Source organism: Sciurus carolinensis, chromosome 4 (genome assembly GCF_902686445.1).
Source record: "Sciurus carolinensis chromosome 4, mSciCar1.2, whole genome shotgun sequence".
In the NCBI taxonomy this organism is placed as follows: Eukaryota; Metazoa; Chordata; class Mammalia; order Rodentia; family Sciuridae; genus Sciurus; species Sciurus carolinensis.
Genome location: NC_062216.1, coordinates 48,465,356 through 48,474,927, shown reverse-complemented (window position 1 = coordinate 48,474,927; position 9,572 = coordinate 48,465,356).

Below are 9,572 nucleotides of genomic sequence, written 5' to 3'. Positions count from 1 at the left end.
TAGGGGCTCATGGTTTCAGAGATCTCAGTCCATAGAAGGCCGGCTCCATTCCTTAAGGCTGGAGGCGAGGCAGAACATCATGGCGGAAGAGTGTGGTAGAGAGAAGCTGCTCAAGACATGAAGATCAGGAAGTAGAGAGGGAAGCTAAGCTCAGATTACCAAATATATACCCCAAAGGCATGCCCCCAGGGACCCAGCTCCTCCAGCCACTTCATACCTGCCTATAGTTATCACTCAGTTAATCCCTTTTAGGGGATTAATCCACTGATTGGGTTAAGATTGTCATAATTCAATCACTTCACCTTTACACCTTTTTGCATTGTCTCACCCATGAACTTGTGGGGGACAACCTCACATCCAAACCATAACAGCAGAGCTTCTTCCATGCTAGGTAAGCCCCCGCACTCTGCCACAGAGCCACAACCCCAGTTATTTATTTTAATCTAAAATCTTCCCAATTAAGACACATCAGGAGGTTAAAGCAACAAGACATAGTTGATTATTTCTCTAAGGTGTGATCTCCTTAAGGACAGGAAAGGAATATACGGTGTTTGAATCAAGAAAAATAGTATAGTTTGAAAGTAGGGCATAAAAGTTTACCTTCTATCTCCAGTAGCCCTCAGTATATGTCCTTGGGGAAATTATTTAACCTCTGTGATTTTTTTTTTTTTTTTTTTGGGTGCTGGGGATCGAACCCAGGGTCTTTTGCTTGCGAGGCAAGCACTCTACCAACTGAGCTATCTCCCCAGCCCCTTTTTTTCTCTTTTTAACTGATGGGACTAACCATTCCTACCATAAAGTCTACTACAAGCATAAAATGAATTCATGGGCCCAAAGCTCACAGTACAGGACTTGGTACTTTCTATGTGCATAATAATCAGTCCTGTTATCATGGTCCTGTCCACCATACCCATCTCCTGGCCCACTGCCTCACACATATTCAGGGTTGAATGAATGATACAATCAGTGGGTTGCTGTAGACTTAGTGGAAGCCTGGCCATATGGAAAAAGAAATCTAAAACGTTTCATGGCTGGATAAGCTTCTAGGAATTGCTTTATTAGAATAGACCCCAGATCTCATCTCCACGTTCATGTGATTGGATGGCTTGTCATGTGTCCTGACATTTCTTTTCAGCCTCATAGGGCTCTACACTGTTCACGGTAGACATTTAAATGCATGATTCTCTCTAGCTAGAAAGGGGAACTCAGGGTTGCAGGAAGAATCCAGACTTAAGAGCCTGTATCCGTGAGTTGTTTAGGGCCTCACTAAATTGCTGAGGCTGACTTTGAAGGCTCCTGTCTCAGCCTCCCAAGGTTCTGGGATTATAGTTGTATGCCACCTTGCCCGGCACATTTTAGAATTTTGGTTTTTTTACTGTAGTACTGGGGATTGAACCCAGGAGTACTCTACCACGGAACTCTATTCACAGCACAGCCCTTTTTAGTTTTTATTTTGAGATAGGGTCTCACTAAATTGCAGAGGCTGGTTGGGTGCACACCTGTAATCCCAGAGACTTGGGAGGCTGGGTCAAGAGGATTGCAAGGTTGAGGTCAGTCTTAACAACTTAGCAAGACCCTGCTAAAAATAAAAAGACCGGGGGTATAGCACAGTGGTAAAGCACCCCTGGGTTCAATCCCTCCGTACCAAAAAAAAGTTACTGGGGCCAGTTTTGGATTTGCAATCCTCCTGCCTCAGTCTCCCAAGTAGCTGGGATTATGGGTGTGTGCCACCACACCAGCTACTGACTGATGTTTGATGACATGTATGCAACATTCTGTATGATACTTCATGAAGAATAGCTTCTCTGCCCTATTCCTCCACTCCTCAGTTCTACCTGTTTCTTCTTCCCCTCAATCCTCTGTAAATCAGATCTTTTTATCATCCTCATAGGTTTGCCTTTTCTAGAATGCTTTATACTTAGAATCATATCACATGTATTTAAAATTGTCTGAAATGTGCATTTAAGTTCTCTCCATGTCTTCATGGACTTTTTTATTTTTTTAGCACTAAATAATATTCCATTCTCAAGAGGTACCACAGGTGTATCCATTCACCTACCAACAGACACCTTGGTTGCTTCAAGTTTTGGCAGTTATGAATAAAGCGCTATAAACATTAAAAAAAAAAAAAAAAAAAAAGAACCTGTATCCATCACCAGGACCAGCCACTCTTGGATGAACAATAACAATAATGACAAACACAGAGCACTTTTGAAATGCCAGGCACTATTATAAGTTCTTTACTTATGTCAAGCTCTTTAACACATGAGGACCTGCACTGGGAACTAATAGGCAGAACCTCTGTGAGGTTCCACAGGGAAAGGACTTTTTTAGTGACATCATTAACATCACTTCTCCATCAAGTGGATACCTCTCATGTAGGGTCAGGACACCTTGATGGAAGACTCACAAAAAGTTAAGTAAGCACTTTTGGACCATAGTCTAGCTTTCATAGTTTAAGAGGTTTCAAGGCTAGACTTCTACTCAGGCAGAGTTTTGACATATTTTACATCATCTGTTTTTTTCTAACTTTTTACAACAGTTTGACTTATGCTCATTTTGAAAGCACTGGTTAATCTGGAAGAGAGTGCTTACCACTAAGGGCCACAACCGGGGCTGTGCCCCACCCATCCTGACTCCCTCCAGCTGAGGGCAAATTACAGAAGGGGCAGCCCTGCTGCCGCGTCCCAGGAAGGACTGTGGTAATGACAGTCAGGGTTGGGTGATTGCAGCTAAGCAAAGGGCCCTCTTCACTTGCCTGGGACTCTCCCAAGATTCTGTGTGAAATGCTGCATTATTAACCATTCACTTTCCTGTGGAAAGGGTTCTTCAACTGCATAAACTACAAACCTTAACATCACCTGGTTGGACCACTGGTGACCAGGCAAATCCAATGAGAGCCCCAGAGGACAAACTGGCAGAGGCTTTGGGGTCTGGCTCCTTGAAGGTTCTGGTCTCCACTGGAAGGTCTGGCATTGTTTTGAGGGTTTGGAGTCGTTTCCATACAAACCCCAACATGGCCAGAAGGTATTTTTCAATTTTCACTATTTTATCCATCAATGACTGATTCCTGCACAAAGCAAAAATGGTTTCTTTAGCAACAGGTCAACCCTCCTTTCAGGTCATCCTGAAAGAGGTAATGATGTAGGACTGGAGCCTCACATAATGACCTTGGGCCCGGGTGCAGCTCAGTGGTGTGGCCCACGCTCAGCATGCAAGAGGCCCTGGGTTCAGTTGCCAGTACTGCAATAAATAAATAAATTGTAGTAATAGAATATAAACATCTTCACCCCAGGAAAACAAGAGAAAGAAGGCAGTGCCTCTAATAGCCAAGTGCTCTTTGCCTGTAACACCAAGGTCACCCTTTTCCTTAGAAGGAACTCAGTTAGGAAGTGGATTCTTTAGGAACTGAGTCTAAGAAGGTGGTATCAAATATGATACGTGTTAGCATATCGCTGGTTAGCATATCACTAGTTGCTCTTCCCATGGGAGATACTGCACTGGGTTTGTGTCTTAGGGGATGAGGGAGGGGACTGGCAAATATCTCAGGATAACAAACAAACAAAATCCTGCAAGGGATTGCTCAAAACACAAGGTCTTCATTTACATTGATTTCTTAACATGCCCTTGACTTTGGAATGTTCTGAGACAATTCTAGTTCTGCCTTTAAGCATCCTAGCTGCTAACATTCAATGGTACAGAAGAGGACACAGAGACAAACCCACATAAATATAGTTTTCTCATACTAGACAAAGGTGCCAAAAACATTCACTGGAGAAAAGACAGCCTGTTCAACAAATGGTGCTGGCAAAACTGGAAATTCACATGCAGCAAAATGAAATTAAACCCCTATCTCTCATCCTGCACAAAACTCAACTCAAAATGGATCAAGGACCTAGGAATTAAACCAGAGACCCTGCACCAAATAGAAGAAAAAGTAGACCCAAATCTTTATCATGTCGGCTTAGGTTCAGACTTCCTTAACAAGACTCCCAAAGCACAAGCAATAAAAGCAGGAATCAATAATTGGGATATATTCAAACTAAAAAGCTTTTTCTCAGCAAAGGAAACAATCAACAATGTAAAGAGAGAGCCTACTGAGTGGGAGAAAATCTTTACCATATGCACATCAGATAGAGCACTAATCTCCAGAATTTTATAAAGAAACTCAAAAAACTTTACCCCAAGAATACATATAACCCAGTCAATAAATGGGCTAAGGAAATGAGTGGACATTTCACAAAAGATCTACAAGCAATCAAAAGATATATGAAAAAATGTTTAACGTCTCTAGTTATATGAGAAATGCAAATCAAAACTACCCTAAGATTTCATCTCACCCCAATTAGAATGTCTATTACCAAGAATACAAGGAACAATAGGTGTTGGCAAGGTTGTGGGGAAAAAGGTACACTCATATATGGCTGGTGGGGTTGAACTGGTGCAGCCACTCTGGAAAAGAGTGTGGATGTTCCTTAGAAAACTTGGAATGGACCCAGTTATCCCACTCATCGGTTTATACCCAAAGGACTTAAAATTAGCATACTACAGTAACAAAGCCATATCAATGTTTATAGCAGCTCAATTCACAATAGCTAGATTGTGAAGTCAACCTAGATTCTCTTCAATAGATGAATGGATAAAGAAACTGTGGTATATATACACAATGAAATATTATTCAGCCATAAAGAAGAATAAAATTATGGCATTTGCAGATAAATGGATGGAGTTGGAAAATATCATGCTAAGTGAAGTAAGCCAATCCCAAAAAACCAAAGACTTAATGTTTTCTTTCATAAGTGGATGATGATACATAACTCCTCTCCTCCCTCACTCTTATTCTGCATCCCAGCTGCCAGAGCAACCCTCCTCCTCCAGGTCATGATGCTGTGCTTTGCCTTTGGAGTTGGCTGACCGTGAACCCCTGAAACTGTGAGCCTAGAAAAAAACTTTTGCTCCTCTAAGTTGTTCTTTTCAGGTATTTTGGTTACAGCGATGCAAAGTTTGCTACCACAGCTGACTGGCTGCAACCTGAGGCAGTGCACAGTGGCAGAAGGGCACGGCAGGGTGGGGCAAAGCTACTCACCTCACAGCTCAGAGCAGCGGAGGGCGGGAGGGGAGAGAAGGGGCTGGGGACAACACACACCCTTCCAACCCTTCCAAGCCTCATTCTAGGCCCCGCTTCTCAAATTCTACCACCTCCTGATAATCCATTCAATTATCAGATCAATTTACTGATAAAATCAGGACACGCCTAATCCAGTCACTTCCCCCAAAGCCCCACCTTTGCATATTGGAGACCAAGCCTTCAACACATGAGCCTTTGGGAGACATTCCAGAGCCAAATTATAGCAATGGTTTTTTAAAATTAATTAATTAATTAATTAATTAATTTACTTATGGTTCTGGGGATGGAACCCACGTCCTTACACATGCTAACCATGCACTCTACTAATGTACTACCTATAAATTATTATAAAGTAATACCCAGCTCCAGGTGTTACTTTATAATATAAAAGGGACATTATAAACTGGGAGTGGCATTCTGTTAGTGGTTTTATCCCCAGGACTTGGCCTCCTGGAAAGCACCCCATATATACTATTTGAAAGGAATAATCCATGACTGAAATGAGAATATTGGTATTGCTCATCAGTACTTAGCAGAATCCACCAAAGCTGCAAGAACCCCTTGGTAGAAGACTGCTGCTCTCCTTGTGCTGTTTGCAGTAGACTTTTTCTCTATATCATTATTATTTCCCTGCCATTGTTATTGGTCCAGTAAAAACATAAAAATCTGGAGAATACACTATGACGTTGCTTAAAGCCACCCTAGGGTCCCATTCTGGGATAACTTTACCCTGGGATAAAGCTTGTGTAGTTATGTAAATACCGAATCCTGAGGAGAGAGGAAACACCTGTCTTGGAGTAGGGATGGGGAGAACAGCTGAAGGCAGTTTGTGAAATTTTTTTTTTTTTTTTTTTTAATCTTGCTAAGTAGCTGAGGTCCCCGCCCTGGGGACAGGAGCCAAAACTGACTTCAACAAGTTTTTAATCAGTGTGTCTTTTCTCTACCTGTCCGCTTTGTCCTCTCACACCGTTCTCACTCCACATGCTCCTCTGCCTTCAGTTCATTTCTCCCCACCTTTGCCTTAGGCCTGCAGCTGAGAGTGGACAGCTGAGGGGCTCTTCCAGGTCCCACCAAGAGAAGATAGTCACAAACAAAGCTGGTTAAGAATGACAAGGCCGAAAACCTCTTGATGGTGACTCCTGGGATTCAGCAGAATCTTGCATATACCAGTCAAACCAGAGTGGCCCCAGGCATGACTTAGGTCAGTCCCTGGTTTTTATAAAGGAAAACTGCCACCCAAGGGTTGTCCAAGGACTTTGTGGCAACACTAACTAAAAGTCCAAATGCCTGCTGACTTCCTTTAGTTCTAGGTAGCAAGGTACTGATATCAATCCTGAGGGACTCAGAAATAGGCCTTCCCTGTGGTTCAGTGGGTGTTCAGGTATCTGACAGAGACTCTGGATGGCCTTTTCCAATCTCCAAGGTCATCTGTCACAGATATGCACAAGTCCTACTGACTAGGTGCTTGTCAAGTAGCATGCTGGTGACCTAAGAACTCACCATAGGACAAACCTCCTTGCAAAGACCTGGTATATTGTATTTTCCCAAATGCTCACACAGTATCCAGAGACTGATGCTATTGTGGAATTTCTCCATCAAGAGAAAGAGGTAGAGTCTATGTCCTCTGCCTTTAACTAGTTGGGCCTTTGTCATGACCTGGTCCAATAAAGTGTCACAGAAATGATGCTGCAAGACCTCTGTGGATGGGCAAAAAAAATGAGATTGTTCTTGTTCTATGCTCTTATTCTCTCTCTTTCTTTCTCTCTCTCTCTCTCTCTCTCTCTCTCTCTCTCTCTCTCTCTCTCTCTCTCTCTCTCTCTCTCTCGACTTTGTACTTCTCAGCTTCCATACAGAAATCAGACTGCTCTGTCATGTAGAGACAGAGGAAAACAGAGATGCCTCCTCTGGCCCTGGCTGTTAGTTCTTTCTAGCCCCAGAGCCAGAAGTATGAGTAAGTGAGTCTTCAGGTGATTCCAGTCCCAGTTTCTGTCTGGCTGCAACTGCAGGAAAAACCCCAGTGAGTGCCAAAGATAGGACGAAGGCACAGTGTGGCTGATGGAGAAGCATGTGGGCTGGGGTAAAAGATGTCTTCACAGAGGAGGTACAACTTGAGTGGTGACTTGAGGATTGACACCTGTGCACACCAGCTGGACACTGGAAGAGGCTATCCAGGCAGAGGAGACAGCATACAAGGAGGGCAACAGCCACATGAAGGTGCAAGGAGGTCCGGGGGTGGAAATGAAGGACTTCATCTGCAGATTCCAGGAGGGACATAGGAGACATGATCTGATTTTTTTTTTAAAGTAAATTCAGGTTTTAATCTCATAATATAATTTCATCCATAAAATGCCATTATATGTCTATGAAACAAATGCTCTTTTATTTTTTTATCATTTTTTATTATTTTTATTTAGCTTTTAATTTTTTACAGACTGCATTTTGATTCATTGTACACGAATGGGGTACATCATTTCATTTCTATGGTTGTACACAATGCAGATTCATACCATTCATGTAATCATACATGTACATAGGGCAATGTCACTCTGGAAAGCAGTATGGAGAATCCTAAGAAAACTTGGAATGGACCCACCTTTTGACCCAGTTATCCCACTCCTCGGTTTATACCCAAAGGACCTAAAATCAGCAAACTACGGTAACACAGCCACATCAATGTTTATAGCAGCTCAGTTCACAGTAGCTAGATAGTGGAACCAACCTAGATGCCCTTCAACAGATGAATGGATAAAGAAACTCTGGTATATATACATGATGGAATACTATTCAGCCATAAAGAAGAATAGTATTATGGCATTTGCAAATAAATGGATTAAATTGGAGAATATTATGCTAAGTGAAATAAGCCAAGCCCAAAAAACCAAAGGCTGAATGTTTTCTCTGATAAGTGGAGGATGATCTGATTTTTGAGAAAGATGATTTTGACTACAATGGACTGCTGAGGTTGAGGTGGCTAGAAGATCTGTAGTAATACTACGGAAACAGTTCAGGTGAGAGATGATCCAAGTCCAAATTAAGGTAGCAGCCTTTGAGATGGAGAGAAGGTGGTGGTAGGGAAAAGAGAAGTCCTTGGGAAGGACTCAGCATCTGTGAGGGGTGAGAGAGAAGTCTAAGGTGGATCCAGATTTGTAGCTCAGGCAACAGGATGGTGCCATGCACTAAGCTTTAGCTGGCAAGCTGTGCAGACTGGGAAGGGGCAGGGGACTCTTGCTTTCTCCACCTGTGTGCATGCTCCCCAGGGGGATGCTCAGGCGCTGGGAGGGTGTACAGGTCCCATTGGCAATGAAGGCATTTTCAAATCCAGAAGATGGATGAGCATTGGAAAAGTAAATCCAGTGAGAAAGGAAGAGGGCAATAACGGAATCCAGAGGACCACCGCCCCTTGGGGAGAGGGCACAGGCAACAGATCTGGGAAACAAGAATGGAAAGAACCAAAGAAGAGAAAACAAGTCCAGAACCCCAGAACAATGAGTTTATCCACCTCTGGGCTAAAGAAGTGAGTTCCAAAGGAAGGTCATTGCTGGGTGCCAGACACGTACCTGAACTTGCTGTCTTTCCTTGTCTATTCAGTGCATGACATTTGAGGAAATAAATGCACAGGCCAGCATGAGACCCTGAGCTCTGGCTTTATCACTTAGGGGCAATAATAACTGTTACATTTTTATTGTCTTTAACCCACTGACTTCAATGGTTTTGATCAGGATTTCACTTAATTCTTTAGGTATTCATCAGAATTTTCAGTAAGAACACACTTAAGAGTCAGGAATCAGAGAACTGTAGCCTTTGGATGTGGCCCAATTGATACAGTAACTAGATTCATAGGTATTTCCAAATTCCTCATGGGCACAAAGTATCAGAAAACTTGCACATTTTTTTTAGAATACAAAGAAATCCTGAGAACTGCCAGCATTTCTTTAATATTGATGGTCCCCGTCCTAGAAAGTTTGGACTTTGAAAGCATCTTAGATGTCATCAACTCTGACTTCTTAAAACTTATAGGTGGTGTCATTATAAGGCAGGGACCAGAGGGTTGTAATTCAACTGGAAGCAAAGCAAGTATGGGAAACTTGAGTCTATGCAGAGCTGACCAGCAGATGCCTATAAATTATTGATGAGAACTCAGCCAGATATATTTGGGGGTAAAGGTGGGTTGGTTGAAGATGAATCATAGACTTTCTCTCAGCTAGAGTTCTGGGGCCAGGACTCTCATTTTCCAGATGAGGAAACAAAGGACAGTAGAGGTTAAACCACTTGCTCAAGGTCAAATCTAAGCTAGAGTCAGAGGTGAGATGATTCCTGGAGCTGAACCATTGTGTGCGTGTGTCCTTCTGCCCAGCTATCTCCAGACCATGTCTGGTTTTATTTTATGTGTCTTATGTCAAATGTCATGAATATGGAAAGCAGAAGATATTGTTCTATGTTGACA